Genomic DNA, 18,733 nt, shown 5'->3' with positions numbered 1-18,733 from the left:
GTCCATCTGCCATATATTCCGTTATTCCATTTACCTTGCCACTGATGGAGAAGGTTTTGTCCTTGCTAGATTTTTATCCATCCCATGGTATCTATCATATCGTTCCTGTATGAGCAGATCAATATGCTTATATTTAATATTATTTTTTATTTTATTATATTATTATTTCAGCTATAACTCCTATAGCCTCTCCAAATACCGTTTTGTCGGTTCTGTATACCCTAATAGACATCATGCGTTGTATTCTGCCTAGTCTTTGCATTAGCTTGCAATTGTTAGTGACTTTATGCCATAGTAGTGTATATATAGCAAGTATTCTTCTTGTGGATGATCTAGCACCTCTTACATGGCATGAGTAAGGCTAAAGCGGTGACAGTTTTCTCGGCCTTGGTGATAGTTTTATTAATATAGTCGGCAAAATTCAATTTGGTATACAGCCACACTCCTAAGTACTTTAAAGAATTACTTGAGTAAATTATGGTTCCTTGTATATAAAACTGCACCGGGGATATTTTTATTTTTCAGGTCAGTAATACTGCTTTCGTTTTATGTGAAGCTACGGTTAACAGATTATTCTTCATTCAGTTTATAACTCGTTAGTCTGCCAAGTTGACGGTGTTCATCAGTACAGCTTCATCTTTTGCACATGATAAAGTCAATGTTTTTCGTCTTAGATATAATTGATTTTTGTTAAAATAGTAGTACATTGGGGGTCAATTACTATTGTGGACTATTCGAAATACTATGATATGAAACTTAATTATCATTATAAAACCAAAACTTACACAAGGATTATAGAGAAGTTGACGGTGTTCATCAGTACAGCTTCATCTTTTGCACATGATACAATGGCAAGGTCGTAAAGCATAGTCTGCAAAGGCAACTAAAGTTGTTTTATCTGGCATTTCTATCCTCAGTAGTTCATCATAGAGTACGTCCAGAGCATAGGTCCCAACCCTTTGGCCTCTATTATGATTCTTCTCTCTGATAGGTAGGATGCTATAATATCAATTAGACATTGATCTATTTTCCTCTCTTGCAGATTGTTCAATATAACTTGCCAGGAGGCGTTGTTAAATGCATTTTTGACGTGTATGCAGCAGCTTCTTCCGCTATCTGCATTACTTTAAAAATAGCATCCACGGTCTGCCTTCCTTCACGAAAGCCATATACAGGGTGTCTCAGATTTTAATCGGGACAAAAACTAAAGTAATGTACAACGAAGTAGTGGAAAGAAAAGACATTCTAATAAATAACACAACACTGGAAATGGTAGAAGAATTTTTGTGACAACTAATACACAGCTCGGAATCTCTACTACCAGAAATCAACAGAAGAATTAAGTTAGCATGGAGTACTTATGGAAGAAAGTCAATCATATTTAAATCTTGAATGCCACTCTATCTAAAGAAGAAAACATTTGACCAATGTTTACTACCTGTGCATGCGAAACCTTGTCACTTAAAATCGACATCATTAGGAAACTGCACAACGCTCAATGGAACGAAATATGCTGAGAATAACCAAGAGAGACCGTAAAAGAATTGAATGGATACGACAAAGGACCCAGGTAATAGATATCAGCCACAGAGTCAAATAACAGATGGACCACAAAAATTACAGCATGGTACCCACGAGGAATTATGAGACCTAGAAGAAAACCGAACCAAAGATGGGACCATGATATTAGGAAATTAGACTTACAAAAGAAATTAACAATAATATAAATCAAATATTATTATATTTAACTTAGAATAACTTCACTTTCCATTTCCTCTAGTCATTTTCCTTTAATGCATTACATTTTGCCACAAATAAAAGGAAACATAAAGGCCTATAAATCCCGCTATCTTATCCACTGTCAGCTTTTAAGTTTTATTACGTTGTTTTAATTAAACATTAAACAATTTGCCTTTGTGAAAGTGCATTTATTCCCAACTTATATATACGTTGCATGATAGCGAAATAATAAAAAAATGTATAGAGAACGATAAAACAAATTTAAATTTATAATCTAATAGCAATTGCTCCTCGCTCTGATTACTGTCGGATGTTTGCACAGCATAATCATAAATCACGATATTTTATTAACTAATAAATAATAATTCTGGTTGAAATGAGCTGGGTAGTAAAATAGGATTTTCATTGAGCCTGTTTTTATTCAATAGTTTGTAATTATATGCCATTGAATTGGTACGAAAGTCAATGTTTTTCGTCTTAGATATAATTGATTTTTGTTTTGAAATAGTAGTACATTGTCAATTACTATTGTGGACTATTCAAAATATTATGATGCCGACATTAATTATCATTATAAAACCAAAACTTACACAAGAATTATAGAGAATTTGACCAAATCCAGAGATCAGGGCCGTCCTTAGACTGTTGGCCGCCTGGAGCAAGCCCGAAAAAATGCGCCCCCTCTACAGACAATCGTTTTTTTTATTAGTGCGATCCGAAGAATCAGGTGTGAACATTTTTTTATGAAAGTTGCGGCACAGATGGTAAGAAATATTATCAAACGCTTTCCGAAAAAAAAAGAAAATCAATATTGCAAGATTTTCAGAATTAGCATTTAAATTTTGTATTTAAAAGGAGCGTCACATGGTACCTAACAAGAATAAAAAAAAACATTATAAGGTACATTAGCCAAACTAACACCTAAAACTAGGTAATATAAATTATTATAAATTATCAACAATACAAAATTCGTAATAAATACATAGACATAATCCTGAGAAACAAAATTCCTAACATGGACAAAACTAAAACTCTGAAATAAAATCGTCGATGTTTAGACTGTTCGCTATTTCGTGCTCAATAGATATTAAAGATAATCCGCTTAATCGTTTTTGTGTCATACTACTTGATCTCAGGTAATTCTCAATTATTTTGAGTTTAGAAAAACTTCTCTCTCCGGTTGCCACTGAAACCGGCAGCGTTAATAAGATTCTTATGGAGAAATAAATATTTGGAAAGTTTCCAATCAGATCGTGAATTTTTAAATATTTTAGTGTTTGTTTTGGAAAACTGAAGTTTTCGGCATTATCTAGTGGTATTAGAGCAATTAGAGCTAAAATCTCGTCCCGAAGCTCTAGGCCATTAATATCATGTTTGTCTCCGTCCGTTAAATAGAGATGAAGATCCATACAATGCTTTGTTATAAGGTTGATATTCCTGAGAACTGTGAAGTCGTATAAAAACGAAAAATAGTCCGAGTGAGCTTTTAACAGGTCAAACCTTTCCTGGAGAGCCTCATGGATTGTATCCAGGACAACAAAGAAAAATTCGATTTTAAACTTTTCCTGTGGATCTAAAATTGGCTCATCCACTGATTCATACAAAAACTGACTAGTTTTTTTTTCTGGGACGAGCTCTAATGTCATTAGTATTCCCCTAAAATGGTCGTCAGTCCTTATTTTGACAAAATAGTCGTCGATAGCTTTTAGAGCTTTTGTGGACCCAACGATGTCGAGTTTCTCATTCTGAAGCAGTTTACGTTGCATTTATATATTTACTAGTTGCATTAAAACGCCATTAAATGGAGAATTTAGAGAGAATCGGATAAGAACAAAGAGCGCCATATCTAGGCCTGCTAGGTCCTGTGATTTAACTTCTTTCGACTTTTTAATGGGGGAAATTAAAAGACCTTACATATAGGGAAGAACCTTACATATGAGAGAAGAATTGCAGAAGGCTACTAGGCAAGCTTTTGGACTTATTACACCAGTTCGCCTAATAAATCGCTGTAACTCTGTGCGCAAAAGATGTTTATTATGTATTCAATAAGGATGTGCTCAGTTTGAATATCTTAGATGATTTTTTTAGAAAACTATATTCGTCCCTCAAAAACTACGTTTTTTAGCTTTGTTCTTTGTTTATTGTATCGATTTCAATTGTAATTACTAAAACTAATATAGAATGTTAATTTACCTTTTCAAAAGTCTTTAATTATGCAGATAAATAATAATATAGAATATTAAATTGCGATAAAAAATAATTAGACAACTAGGTCAACACAAAATCAAAGCACACAAAAAAAAAGGGGTGAAAAACCAAATATTTCTCTCTTTCCTAGAAATAAGTACCCATAACTTTATATCGTTCGAAATGGTTAAACGCCAGCATTTTTATTAAGTTCATAGCCAACTATGATTTCCATTTAAAAAATTATATTTTCTATTATTTCTGACAAAAAGAGAAAAGAAAAAAACTCATTACGCCATTGGATTGTTCTTAAAAAAGTGCCTTAAGAACGTCTTTACAGAATTTTATTATTCCGCAAAATAAAAAAGTTATGGGCAATTTTCAAAATGGTAAAAAATACAAAAAGACCTCGTATCTCAGTTGGCAGTGAAAATATCAATAGGCGGTTTATGCCATTAAACGTGTCTCAGAAATCGAGCCCAATAAGTGTGTGACACCAGTAATGACATCTGTGTCGGTTTTGCTCTATTTAGTCAGGAAATAGGTTTTCTCTGTTAAAACAGACCAATTCCGACCACCCTGTACATTACTTTAGTTTTTGCTAAATTCATTTTGATACCTACTTTATTATTGGCTGTATTTAGTTCATTAATCTGTGTTTGTAATTCTTCAGGACTATTGGCAATTAGGACTATGTCATCAGCGAATCTTAGATGGTTAAGATATTCTCCATCTGTTTTTAATCCTTTATTGGTCCAGTCCAGTTGAACCGAAGATTTCTTCAAATCTTGGTGTAAATAGCTTTGGGAATATCGCGTCACCCTGTCGTACTCCTTTGCCAATTAGGAGCTTTGGGGTTCTTTTGGATATTATTACTTCTGCTTTGGCTTTTTTGTCTATATTGGCGAGGGTTTCTATATAAGGCAGGTTTTACGTTATCATTCAAATGGGCTTTGTAGCCACGGCGAGAGTATTTTCTTTCAACGCTATGAGAAAAGTTTTTGGTACTCAGAAAGTAAGAATTTCTTGATACGTAATTACAAATAATATTTATATTATGACAATGCATTGATTGCATGTTTGTTTGATTGTTTTAGGGGTCTTTTCTTGTCTGAAAGTGTTTAATAAAAAAATCTGATATACATTTTGATTAGTTTAAAGAGTTTGTTTTATAGTGGTCCATATTTGGGTGCCTTTATTTTCAATTTGTTTATGAGAAAATTTTATAGTTTAAATTGTGTTGTAATATATGTAATAGAAAACAGTTACTAAGTTATGCAACGGTTATACGCAACTGTATGACTGATAATAACTAAGAATATTTTTTTTTATTTTTAATACCTTTTTATACAAAAACTAAATGGTATATCATTTTTGGTTACTTTCCTCTATATTTTATTATGCCTTTCATGATTTCTCTTAACTTACAAAATTATGCGTATTAATTGTGTTGTTTTGTTTGTTCCAAAACCAAAATAAACCACCCCAATTATGTTGTATTTAATCAAGATTTAATCACTTTAGTTTTCGGTCGTTTAAGTTGTATCTTCCTGACAATAATTACCAAGATAAATATCAGAGTTTTCCTTGTTTTTTTTCTATTTAATTCGACAGAACAAGAACAAAAATTTTAATTCTTTTAAATCATTAAAAGTTAATTTTACGCTCGGCGTACTACGTGACGGGCAAAATTGTACAGTTTTAGTACAATTAAATCATTAGCTAAATGTGAATTTTCATGGTGGTGCGAACCTCTGATCCGAACCCAATTTTTTTTCGGGTGCTCGTCATTTTCGTAACTGTTTTTTTCGTTAGTGGTACTACAGAGTAATAAAAAAAAACAGTTATTTATTAACAAAAATTAGAGAAAAATTCGACTCGAGCAGTGATAGAGACCCTAAAGGTATGTCCATAGTGCACCGGCTTTCCGCTTTTGTATTTTTTTTTTGTCTCCGACAAAAATGTTTTTAATTATATAAATCTATATGACAGTTGTTTGAAAATGGGACCTGTGCGTTTTTACCACTCTGAGGTTAGTACCTTATTGACTTTTGGGCAGGTGTTCTTTAACTAGTGTGGCATGACTCTCAATATAACGCTTGAAGATTGGGGTGTCGGGCCAGGCATATTTTTTGCAGTGTTTAGTCATAAATTATATTGACTTTAGAACACAGTTTAGAACCTGGACTTCGATAATGGACCGAAAAAAGAATTTTGTAGATAGTAGTTACTTAAAGATCTAGTGTTTCCCCTTTCTTGAAATATATCTCATCATACAGTGTCACGGCTTTGACAAAAGCTAGTATATGAGACGGTTTTACAGAGTTTAGTTCTCCTTCTATAGTATGAGTCGTGCCAAAGTTTATGGCATGAATGATTGTCGTCTCGGTGCACTTAGTAATTAGGTATTCTGGTGTTTTCCTATTCTCCCCACAGAATCTGCATTCGCCATTGTTTCTTAGCTTCAATCTACTGAGGTGTTCATTGAGGAGACAGTGTCCTGTTAAAAACCCCGCCATAATCCGAAAGCACTTAAATCAATGATTTTTCTCGATCGTAAGTCGTAAGAAAATTCTTAGAGTAGGTATGTCTAGATCGTTTGAGGTTACTCCTTCCAGGTTACGGAAGGAGTCATTCAGGTTCTTGAGTCCAGCTTTAAGTTGGTTTTGGAAAACAGAACGGTTCTGGTCCAGTTAGTGTATTTTCCTAGCTAGAGTATTTGCTTTTTTATTACCTTCTATCCCTTGGTGGTCTAGCACCCAGAGTAGGAGGACTTTATTTTCTTGGCCTAATTTGTTCAGCTTCCCTAGGCATTCTTTTACTAACTTTGACTTGATTGTTATTTAATTTATCGCTCTTAAGGCTGCTTGACTATCGGATAAGATGGTTATTTCTTGTTTCCGATAAATAAGATAAATTGTACCCATCTTTCGATATGGTAAATTTTTGCCTTAATGATGCTGGAGTATGTCACCTTTGATTTATCTACTTAAATTCTATACTTAGGTTAGAAGTTTTGGTGTTGACTCAGAAAATTCTGTAAATCTTTAAAAATGCACCTAAAGAATTACTTACGTCTATAGTTTAATAAAGTAATATAGTTTTCCAACAGATATTCTTAAGGTCTGGTCACATATGTCAGGTCACGTCTCAGTTCCATCACCGTACTGACTCAGTCAACATCTGTTGCCTGAATTAGACTGTTAGTAAAAAAAAACTCAAACGTTCTTTGATATTAATAGACTTAAACATGCAATTAATATTTCATTAGTACGAATTCCGGAAATTAGAAATTAACGAAAATCAATCATCTCGCTTGACCTTCCATTAAGCGTGTGTGTTTCCCGTGGCAACACCGCAACCAAAGCGGTTTCAAATGATTTATTATCAACGAATTATTTTAATAATTTAATTAACTTGTCAGTTGGCGATATTAATTAAATCTTATATATTATGAAAGTTTTTCCTCCAACGTCCAAGTAGGCAAAACTGAATATTATTAACAATTACGTAGACGTCAGTTCTAATAAAATATTGCCCGCAATGCGGAGGTACTAAAGCAAACTGGTATTAATAGTAAAACAAGACAAAATCGCTAATTACGCTAATAGAAACCGTTTCCAGTTGGAGTGTATTCGCGAAAGTATATTCTAACTAACGATTTTTTGTTGCCATTAAAGGCCCATTCACGTTTCAGTTCCGTTGAGTCAAATAGTTTCAGTTACGATAAAAAATTATGGAAATAGAAGGATTGGATTCTCTCTTCCATTTTTTAGAAAAAGTCCATAAGCTTTAAAAATGGCCATAAATTTTCTTAAGATTTAGAGATATCGATATTTCGTAAAAATCTTCCAGGATCGGATCCAGGTGGATACAAATTAAATACAACCAATATACTAGAAGGTTTGCTTTATATTGTCATACATGAAAGACCCTGTCCAAATGTATTGATTTTTTAAAGTAAACGTTCTTTGGTATAAGTTATATATATAAAAAATAAGACACTAAAAAAGCGCTGTTTAAAAAATTTTTAAATGTGAAATGTTGAAAAAGAATCATTTCTTCAAATAAAAAATATTGGTAACCCAAAAATGTTAGCAGCCCATTAAAAAAGATATTAAAAAATGACTAATTAATTTTACCAAGATTTGAATAAAACCACTGAATGTTTTTAAGTTTCAATCACTATAGCCTTCTTACTATAAAAAAGAAGGAAAAAAAAAATAGCATAGTAAACCCCAGGAGTGTCCTCTTAGCATTCATGTAAAAGAAATTTCGAAATTTGGTTGTTGATTTATTCGCTAATGTCGAGCATTTCTCAATTTCGTCACACTGTGTGGCGGCTCTATTCGCTCGATCGCTCTATTTAAATAAAATGAATATTTTTATTTAAGTAAATAAAGCGATCGTACTGGCTGAGGATCGAACTCCAGTAGCATCCATCTCCAAAGGTTACTCCACAAGGTGGAGTAACCTCTTGCTAACTGTGGAGCTTGGTGGTGGATGAACTACTAGATGAATTAACTCTAGCTTGGGAATACACTGCATTGGGTATGCAGATGACATAGTCATGATCGCTCGGGGGAAACATGCAGGCACCTTGTGTGATATTATCCAAAGAGGACTCCGTATCACTGAGAGATGGTGTAGGACTGTCGGGCTGAGTATCAACTCAGAAAAAACCGCGATAGTGCCATTCACCAGAAGGCGAAGTCTGAAAACCTTGAAAAGAATCCAACTAGATGGAAAGGAAATACTGCCAACACAGGAAGTTAAATACCTGGGAATAACCCTGGACAGTAAACTCCTGTGGAACAGGCATATTAAGAACACTACCAGCAAAGCCATAAAGGCTCTCATGATATGCAGAAGACTGGCGGGAAATAGATGGGGCTGCTCCCCTAACATTTTGCGCTGGATGTATACCATGATAGTAAGACCCATGATTACTTATGGAGCAGTTGCCTGGTACACAAATCTAGAGCAACGGACGGCAAGGCTAAACCTGTGCAAAGTCCAGAGACTAGCATGCGTTTGCATCATAGGAGCCATGAGAACCTGTCCAACAGCAGCAATGGAAGTCATTCTAGATCTAACACCACTGCACATTGTCATTGGTAGATATGCCAATGCGACAATGATTAGAATGGTCACTAACGGAATTAGTACTGGGAGAATTGTCAGATCAGGGGCTTGGAACACCCTCAAAAAGGAAATACTACTCCTGCAACTCCCAGTGGACGATATGCCAAGAACGTACAACTTTGACAAACATGTCAATGTAGTATTGAGCAATAAGAAGGATTGGAAGAGCGAAACGCTTGCCCAGCAGTTAAAAGACCATACCGACCATACCATAACTTGATATACTGATGCTTCCAAAACCAATACGGGAACAGGGATCGGAGTATTTGGGTCGAGAACTAAATATTCCGAACCAATGGGCACTTACCCTAGTATCCTACAGGCAGAAATCTACGCTATCAAAAGATGCGTACAACTTATCTTAGATAGGAACTATCGGAAACAAGAAATAGCCATCTTATCTATGAGTCAAACAGCATTAAAGGCGATCAACTCAGTATCAATCAATTCGAAATTGGTCAAAGATGCATAGAGAAGCTGAATAAATTAGCCAAAGAGAAACAAAGTCCTCCTACACTGGGTGCCTGCTCACCAAGGGATAGAAGGCAATGAAAAAGCAAATAATCTAGCTAGGAAAGGAGCGACACTCCACTAACTGGACCAGAACCGTTCTGCTTTCCAAGTGGTAATCAACTCAAGGCGGAACTCAAAAACTTGGAAGATTCCGTCCGCAACCTGGAGTGGGAATCTTGCAACGGTCTAAGACACTCGAAGAAGTTTCTGAGGGCTTATGATTAAGAAAAATCACAGATCTTCCTGGGTTTAAGTAAGAACAATCTTCGGATTGTCACGGGGTTTTTAACAGGACACTGTCTCCTCAATTAACACCTCAGTAGATTGAAACTAAGAAGAAACGGCGAATGCAGATTCTGTGGGGAAAATGAGGAAACACAGTACACCTCATCACTGAGTGCGCCGAGACGACAACCATTCGTGCCATGAACTTTGGTACGATTGATATTGGAGATGGAGAACTACCCTCTATAAAACCGTCCCAGATACTGGCTTTTGTCAAAGCCTGGGACTGTATGATGAGTTATGATTCAAGAAAGGGGGACACAATGGATCTGTAAGGTCGAAGTGATTAACCCCCCTCCCACTCATTCTAAATTCTAAATTCTAAATCCATCTCTCGCACTGCAGATCGACACACTAATTGCTTGCGCTACGGCCAGAAACAAGGAAAGGAATATTTGGGCTGAAAACTAAATTCTCCGAACCTAATGGGGATCTACCCCAGCATCTCTCAGGCAGAAACCTACACTATTGAAATATGCATGAAACTTATCTAGATATGAACCATCGGAAGCAAGAAATATCCATCTCTTATCCAATAGTCAAGCATTAAAAGTGATCAACTCAGTAAACATCAATTCAAAATTAGTTAAAGAATGACTAGAGAAGCTGAACAAATTAGGCAAATCAAAATAAAGTTCCCCTACTCTGGGAGCCAGCCCACCAAGGGATAGAAGGCAATGAAAAAGCAAACGATCTAGCTAAGGAAAAGAGCGAACACTCAACTAACTGGACCAGAACCGTTCTGCTTCCCAAGTGGAAACCAACTTCAAGCAGAACTCAAGAACCTGGAAGAGTCCAATCTGGAATTGGAATCCTCTAACGGTCTAAGATCCTCGAAGAAGTTTCTCAGGACTTACGACCGAGAAAAAATAAAAATGTCCTAAATTTAAGTAATAACAATCTTCGGATTGTCACTGGGTTTTAACAGGACACCACCTCCTTAATAAAAATAGGAAAACACCAGAACTTACCCGTCCCTCAGATACTGGCTTTTGTCAAAGCCCTGAGACTGTATGATGGGTATAACTCAAAGAAAGTGGAAACACAATATATCAAATACAGTAAGAAATTAAAAATAAGTTTGAAAAAAATAAACTATATTTTTTAAGAAATGTAGATGTAAATATCAGGCGACTATTTTTCTCAGTTGATACCTTTTAGGCTGAAAGTTGGTCGCCCGGCTGGGTACCACGAGATGAGGCGTACCACCTGCCCGGTACCATCACGCATCATGTTAAATAACGCCCGGCAAAACGGCCAGATATGGTCGCAGCGGGATCCTTGTTTTGTGTCAATTTAGGGTGCCGTAAAAATATATAACAGACATAAAATAAAAAGATCAGACTTTAATGTAATTGTTCCACATAGTGGAGGACTCGCTTTCTGTTAGATTTGTTTGGTGAAGTCGTTTCCTGTCGAATAAAAGTTAGAGTACGGGTGACAATTATTTGCGATAAATTGTCAGGTGTATTTGTATAATAAAGAGAATTACAAGTAAAAGATATTTTCATTAAGTGGATCTAGAAGATTCTATAATCATTTATTTTGATATAGGTTTAGTTAGTTACATCTTCTTTGAATAAAAGGATCAAGAAAGAAGTCATCATCATTTCCAGTAATTTTTTTCAAGAGTGGCTAGGAAGATGAAAATATTAGGCAAAGAAAAGTCCTCCTCCTTACCTTCTAATAGAAGGTAACGAAAAAGCAAACGATCTAGCTAGAAAAGGAGCGAACACTCTCCACTAACTGGACCAGAACCGTTCTGCTTCCCAAGTGAAAACCAACTTTAGTTGAGTCTATTTCACTAGTCCGAAAAAGGAGCAAAATATGCGTTTGGCATTTAACGTTTTATGTAAAACTGGTTAGGTATTTTTACACAAATGAAAAAGGAAATTTAAGATAAAGGATATATCTATATCCGCATTGAAACACATTTTTAGACAACTTCTTTATTTTTCAGATTTTGATGGTCAAAATTCAATATCAATATTCCTTATGTTTGGACTAAATTTTCTCTAAAATAAAGACATAATTTAAAATTCCGTTACAGAACGGATTACAGTAATATATAATTTATACGGTTTTGTAACAAATTGCTTGCTGTTTTATAGCAAATGCTGAAGCTCTGCAAACCTGGCGGTTTTGTAACAAATTTGCTTTGCTTGTTTTATAGCAATGCTGAAGCTCTACAAACCTTAATCAAGCCTTGAAATCAAAGCTTTTGACGTGTATGGTATTTGGGTGTGAAGGCTTAACACCAGGTGATCGGGCTAAATGCAGATTTCAACATAATATATATTTCCTTCGGCCACACACCCGTTTTACCCGACCCCTGAGAGCGACCCCAACAGTACAACTTAATAGACTCTTAACGCGGAACTCAAGAACCTGGAAGACTCCATCGGCAACCTCGAATGGGAATCTTCCAACGGTCTAAGACACTCGAACAAATTTCTACGGGCATAGTACCGAGAAAAATCAAATATTTTCTTTGATTTAAAGTAAGAACAATCTTCGGATTGTCACGGAGATTTTTACAGGACACTATCTCCTCAATGAACACCTCAGTAAATTGAAGCTAAAACCCCGAGTGTACCTACCGAGACGATAACCATTTTCCTGCCGAGTAATCGGGACACTATTTTGGATTTGGTCCCTTTCCATGTTTCACATCCTTACGAGAGAACGGATTTAACATTACTGTTGAATATTCTCAGCTTAGTATCTGAGTTTACGGAATGCTTGTTGAGCTTTTTTGGTGCGGTTTTTTATATCTTGGCTGGCTCCACCGTCTTTGTTCATTATACTGTCCAGATATGTAAACTCCTCAATGTCCTCAATCTATTGTCCCGAAATGTCGAATGGCCTGTTTATCAAAGGTGTCGAGTTCAATCTGATCGGCTTAATTTCTATCAACCAAGTCGATCAGATATTTACGTTATAAGTCCGGGTATCCACAGTATGAGTGAAATGTTGTTCCAGAATTCGAAACAAATACTGCAAAAATTAATTGCGGAGGAATGATGTAGAATGGTAGAATGTTTTTAAATAAATCAGTATTTTTTAATCCGCTTGTGTGTATTCTGGATACTATTGTATTTGGGGGGAAAAATTGTCATTATTGACATATAATTTGAATTTGGTGCAGATTAGTTTGAGATATCCACGCAACACAAAACTGTTCTAATTACTTATTATTAATAATTTTTAAAGTTTCATGTATATTTTTATAGATAGGTTTGTAGCTTCTGAATAAGGGTCTACGTAAAGCATCTAGCTCATTTGCTACCTCATAATTAGAATTATTAGAGTTAGGCAACTCGCATTTTCATTGGAGGTCATATTTATTTCAAACAAATAACACTAGTTTACAAAGTTTAACTTTTTTTATATACCCCGAAATAAATGCACATAAATATGTTAATCTACCTTCCCTAAACCTAAAAGTGTTAGAAGAAATATTCTATCACGTCACAATTTCTTGCTGCAGTCAAATGTTTTTTTTTCGAATGCCTGACGTGGTGAGGACAGTTTAGTGTTATTCGTTTACTTGAAACGATAAGAATTATCTTGTTTCGGCTTGATTTAAAATGTCGAGTAGATAATGTAAACAAAGTTCTGATCGTTCTTGTTATGTTTGTGAAAATATATATTATCAAAGAAGAGAAGACCCATTGTAGATTCGTTCAAATTTGCATATCCTCATTATTTTGGATTTCCTGTTGCAAACCAAAATAAAAAGTGAGTGCCTCATGTGTTTTGCGAAAGGTGTAGATTCGTCTTACTCCAGTTGTCATCAGAAAAAAAAGCATACCTTCCATTTGGTTCACCAATGCTATGGAAAGAACCTAGTAATCATGAAAATGATTGTTACTTTTGTTTTACGAAGACATTGGGATATATTGGCCTAAATCCGTGAAATTATGAAAGATTCTCAGTTTGAAAGCCTTTTATCTGTCAATGAAAAATCTGCTTGGAAATCATTCCAAATGGTGAATTGTGAAAGAATAGAGTAGTCCCGGTAGAAAAGTAGTCCCGGTGGAAAGAAGTTTAAGGGTAGTGGGAAAAAAATTCAACAGTCTTGGACATTTAAAGAAGATTGCCCAGTACATATGATTCAAAGCATCGTCTGATGGAAAAGCACTCGAGGTAACATTGGTTCAAATGAAGCATAATCATGTCACTTCGAAGGTAAGTTTACAGATTAGTTGACATATAGTATGCTTTTATAATTCTTGCTTGAACAGTATTTTATTCATAAAAGATATATTTTGTAGGTTTACATGCACATAACCCTAGCCAAAGAATACTTTCCAGTAACATGAAGAAAAGCGTCAAGGATTATTTGAATATGAAGGCCAATGAAAAATGATACAGCAAAAAGTTCAAGAAAGTACTGGTAAAATTGTTACTTTACAAGATGTACAAATATGAAGATATCCGATCAATCAAGAAAAGAAAACTTAGATAGCTGCTTAAATATACTTAAAGAAGCTAAATACGGTAAACTAAAATATTCTATTATCTTGCGTCTTGGTAGAATTAATAACTACTCTGTTTTTCAGGTGCTAATGTAGCTGTTTTGCGAGACGAAGACAATAATTTCAGAGGACTTTTCATTCAAAGTCCAACCATGAAAAGTACAATGAAGGCTTTTCTAGAATTTCTTGCAGTAGATGCTACATATAAATTATGATGATGCAGTTGTATTTGAAAGTAAAAATCAGTCTTCTGTGGAACACTCTGAGGTTTGTGACGAGACGGACCTTCAAGACAGAAACAATATGAGTAAAGCGCTCATATTAGATAATAGAAATACATCAACTCTTGGTCAGTCACCTGTGGAAGCACCTGAGTTTTGTAACGAGCTGGTTATAGAGCATCAACTTTCCTATATTAGTGATTCAGTTTTAAATGACGTCAACAAAACCAGTCCCATCAAATAATTGAAAAGATTCTCAGTTTGAAAGCCTTTTATCTGTCAATGAAAAATCTGCTTGGAAAACATTCCAAATGGTGAATTATTGAGAAAGAATTTTGGGAAATAAAAAAGTGAAAATTACAAAGAAATTGTTACCGATTTATTGGAAAATTAACGATGGGAAAGCAATATTAAAGATTCATTTTTTGCATTCGCATCTGAGTTTTTTCCCTGACAACTTAGGAAGTATGAGTGACGAACAAGGGGAACGTTTCCACGAAGATTTAAAGGTTTTTGAAGAACGACATCAGGGATTTTGGGATGAAAACATATTAGGGGATTACTGTTGGTCCGTTATAAGAGAAACTGATTCAAATAGCTATGAAAAGAAGGCAAAAATTTGTAATTTTAATTTTTTTAAGTATTAATATAACATTATGTATTTCAGTTAAGTAACTAAATATTTCTTAAACCAGATGTGACAGAATTTTCTATTATTTTTTCTGGATAATTCTACCTAAATAAATAATAAAATAACAACTTTCAGCTGGGGTATGAAAACCATGTAAACTAGTGTAATCAACGAGATTATTCGTATAATTTAACAAAGTACTGTAAACCCTATAACTACGAATTGTTGGCTAGAGTTCAAACATTTTTTCTTCTTAAATAAATTTAAGATTTTTTTTTTTTTATTTTTTTTATTAGGCATTTGCATAAAGTGTGTATTTTCGGTGGTATTCCACAAAATTACGACTATTACAGGTAATTATATTTATATATTTTTAATACCTTGTATATTATTGCGTATTTCAGTTCTTCCTTCAATCCTTCAATTTAATAGCTGTAGTAAAAATTTTCACTTCAAATATGCGCACATAGTGCCAGGGACGCGCCAAGTATTTTCGGCGCCGTCGTGCGAAATAAGGGTAGGCGCCTTTCTCCAATATTATAATATTAAGCCAAAATTTCCAATAACCAGCGGCGCGGCGCTCGACATTGGTGGATAATATATTTTCACCACTAGTGTTCATAGATAAAAGTATTACTTAAATTTTATGTTAATTTGTTGATAAGTTTAAAATGGTTTTATTATTTTTTTAAAGTCAGTGACCTCAGGCGCCTTTAGGGCTTGGGCGCCGTCGTGCGCCGCACGACCTCGCCCATATGGACGGCGCGTCCACCATAGATGCACACACTGTTTTTCTTTTAACTGAGTACCTATATTGCTATCTTAAGAAAACCACAATAAATGTGCAGCCCTCAAACACATAACTATGTAATACATAATTAATATGCGGGTAGTTCAATTCGCGCAAATTGCAACACCCTATATACCTATACATGTACAAACACACCGCTAATGTTAATGATAATTATATTAATCGTTAGAGCGTCGCATTTCCTGTAAACGAATATATAAATGCATTATAATGCCGGTAATTAGGGATTAATTAAACGTCAAATTGCATGACAATTACAAATATTATTATTTAATAAGATTCGAACGACGACGAGCTACGGGGCAATTAGGTTTCGTTTTCTGGTCTTAATTGAAAAACGTCCGTTACTTTCGTCAAATGTCAACCAGAAACGATACAAAGTAATGCGGTTTGCCGTTTGTTGCATGTGGAACGGGCATTAGATCACGTCTCAATTGTAAAATGATTTAGAAATGTATTAGATGTTCGTTAAAATTCTATGTAAGCAGAATTTAAATTACTTATTTTCAAGATATGAACAACAAAAAGAATTTGAAGCGAGGAACGTTTGATCAGAAGTTAAAAGACCAAACCATAACGTGGTATACCACGTGCTTCCAAAATCAAAGCAGGAACAGGGATATAGGGTATTTGGGCCGAAAACTAAGTACTCCGAGTCAATGGGCACCTACCCAACATCCTTCAGGCAGAAATCTACGATATCGAGAGATGCGTACAACTTATCTTAGATCAGAAATAACGCTGTACTTAAACTGCCGTTAAACGGTAGCCTATTGAAATGCCGTTAATAGATATGACGTCGTTGATGTGACGCACTTGAAGGTTTTTTAATGCTTTGGTTAAAATGCCGTCGAACTGTCGCGTACTAAAATGCCGTTAATCAATTTGCGTTCCGTTTTCCGTTGCCCTTTTTGGTATGTTTTTTCGTCGCGTTTGCACTATTATTGTAGTAACAATTTGTGCTAAGTGCTATAAGTTGATTTTAATTAAGATGTACATCTGGATATTATCGGTTCAGGATGGAGTAAGTGTTTCAGTTAGTTTTCTGATTGTTAATTTATCTATAAGCATTTTTAGGTTAGTTAGGTACCTAATTATTCTTCATGACTGAAATTAGCATGCTGAAAATTGGGGATAGGTTCAGCTCATTCGCTGACGCAAAGAAAGCGATTGAGGAACTTGGTGAAAATACGTACACAACATTTTGGATACGAGATGCCCGTACGATTGCAAGCAGTAAAATTGTGAGACCAATAGAAAGCTCTTTGATTTATTATCAACTTCTATATGCATGTAGTCCCGGTGGAAAGAAGTTTAAGGGTAGTGGGAAAAAAATTCGACAGTCTTGGACATTTAAAGAAGATTGCCCAGTACATGTAAGATTCAAAGCATCGTCTGATGGAAAAGCACTCGAGGTAACATCGGTTCAAATGAAGCACATCATGTCACTTCGAAGGTATGTTTACAGATTAGTTGACATATTATGCTTTTAGAATTCTTGCTTGAACAGTATTTTATTCATAAAAGATATATTTTGTAGGTTCTACATGCACATAACCCTAGCCAAAGAAAACTTTCTAGTAACATTAAAGCGTCAAGGATTATTTGAATATGAAGGCCAATAGAAAAATGATACAGCAAAAAGTTCAAGAAAGTACTGGTAAAATTGTTACTTTACAAGATTTAACAAATATGAGGATATCCGATCAATCAAGAAAACTTAGATGGCTGCTTAAATATACTTAAAGCTAAATACGGTAAACTAAAATATTCTATTATCGTCTTATTAGTCACGATAACTACTCTGTTTTCAGGTGCCAATGTAGCTGTTTTGCGAGACGAAGACAATAATTTAAGAGGACTTTTCATTCAAAATCCAACCATGAAAAGTACAATGAAGGCTTTTCCAGAATTTCTTGCAGTAGATGCTACATATAAATTATGATGATGCAGTTGTATTTGAAAGTAAAAATCAGTCTTCTGTGGAACACTCTGAGGTTTGTGATGAGACGGACCTTCAAGACAGAAACAATATGAGTGAAGCGCTCATATTAGATAATAGAAAATACATCAGCTCTTGGTCGGTCACCTGTGGAAGCACCTGAGTTTTGTAACGAGCTGGTTATAGAGGAGGAAATGACACGAGATGAAGCGCATCAACTTTCCTATATTAGTGATTCAGTTTTAAATGACGTCAACAAAACCAGTCCCATCAAATAGTTGAAGTCAATGATTTCGCTTTGACAACAATTAAGATGCCTGTTTCAATAAAAAACGAGGACGTCCAAAAGGACAGGACTTAACAGTCATAGGACTACCAAAGAAAAAGAAAAGATGTACTGTAACATTTACTAAACAATCCTATCATGAAAAACAAATGTAATCCTGAACTGCTTCGTTAAGGATCGTAACATCGCTAGAGACATCACAAATGGGAAATTTCTTGAAACTGTAGACCTTAAAATGCTCCCCGAAGAAATATCATATGCCGTTCTTGATGAGGCTGTTGATATCTACATGATAAGGTAAGTCTAGCGATACCTCATAATTACCAAATTAATAACTAATAATGTAAATCACGATTAAAAATGGGGAAACGCTAGAACATCTTAACACTGAGTTTGCCAAGACGATAACCTTTAGTGACATAAACTTTGGTACGATTGATATCGGAGATGGAGAACTACCCTCTGTAAAACAGTCTTAGAGACTGGCTTTG

The 18,733-nt window shown here is 35.0% G+C and overlaps 1 long non-coding RNA gene across 1 annotated transcript; it reads left to right on the top strand.

Annotated features, from left to right (window-relative positions):
• Positions 1-17,613: 17,613 nt before the first annotated feature.
• LOC115884635 lies at positions 17,614-17,868 on the top strand. The gene is made up of 2 exons (XR_004050592.1): positions 17,614-17,674; positions 17,829-17,868. It is a non-coding gene; the product is annotated as an uncharacterized LOC115884635 (long non-coding RNA).
• Positions 17,869-18,733: the final 865 nt, after the last annotated feature.

This window comes from Sitophilus oryzae, unplaced genomic scaffold (assembly GCF_002938485.1).
Source record: "Sitophilus oryzae breed Bouriz unplaced genomic scaffold, Soryzae_2.0 scaffold_1002_pilon_pilon, whole genome shotgun sequence".
Taxonomy (NCBI): domain Eukaryota; kingdom Metazoa; phylum Arthropoda; class Insecta; order Coleoptera; family Curculionidae; genus Sitophilus; species Sitophilus oryzae.
Note: the sequence above shows the minus strand (reverse complement) of the source record. Positions and strands in the feature narration are given on the sequence as shown.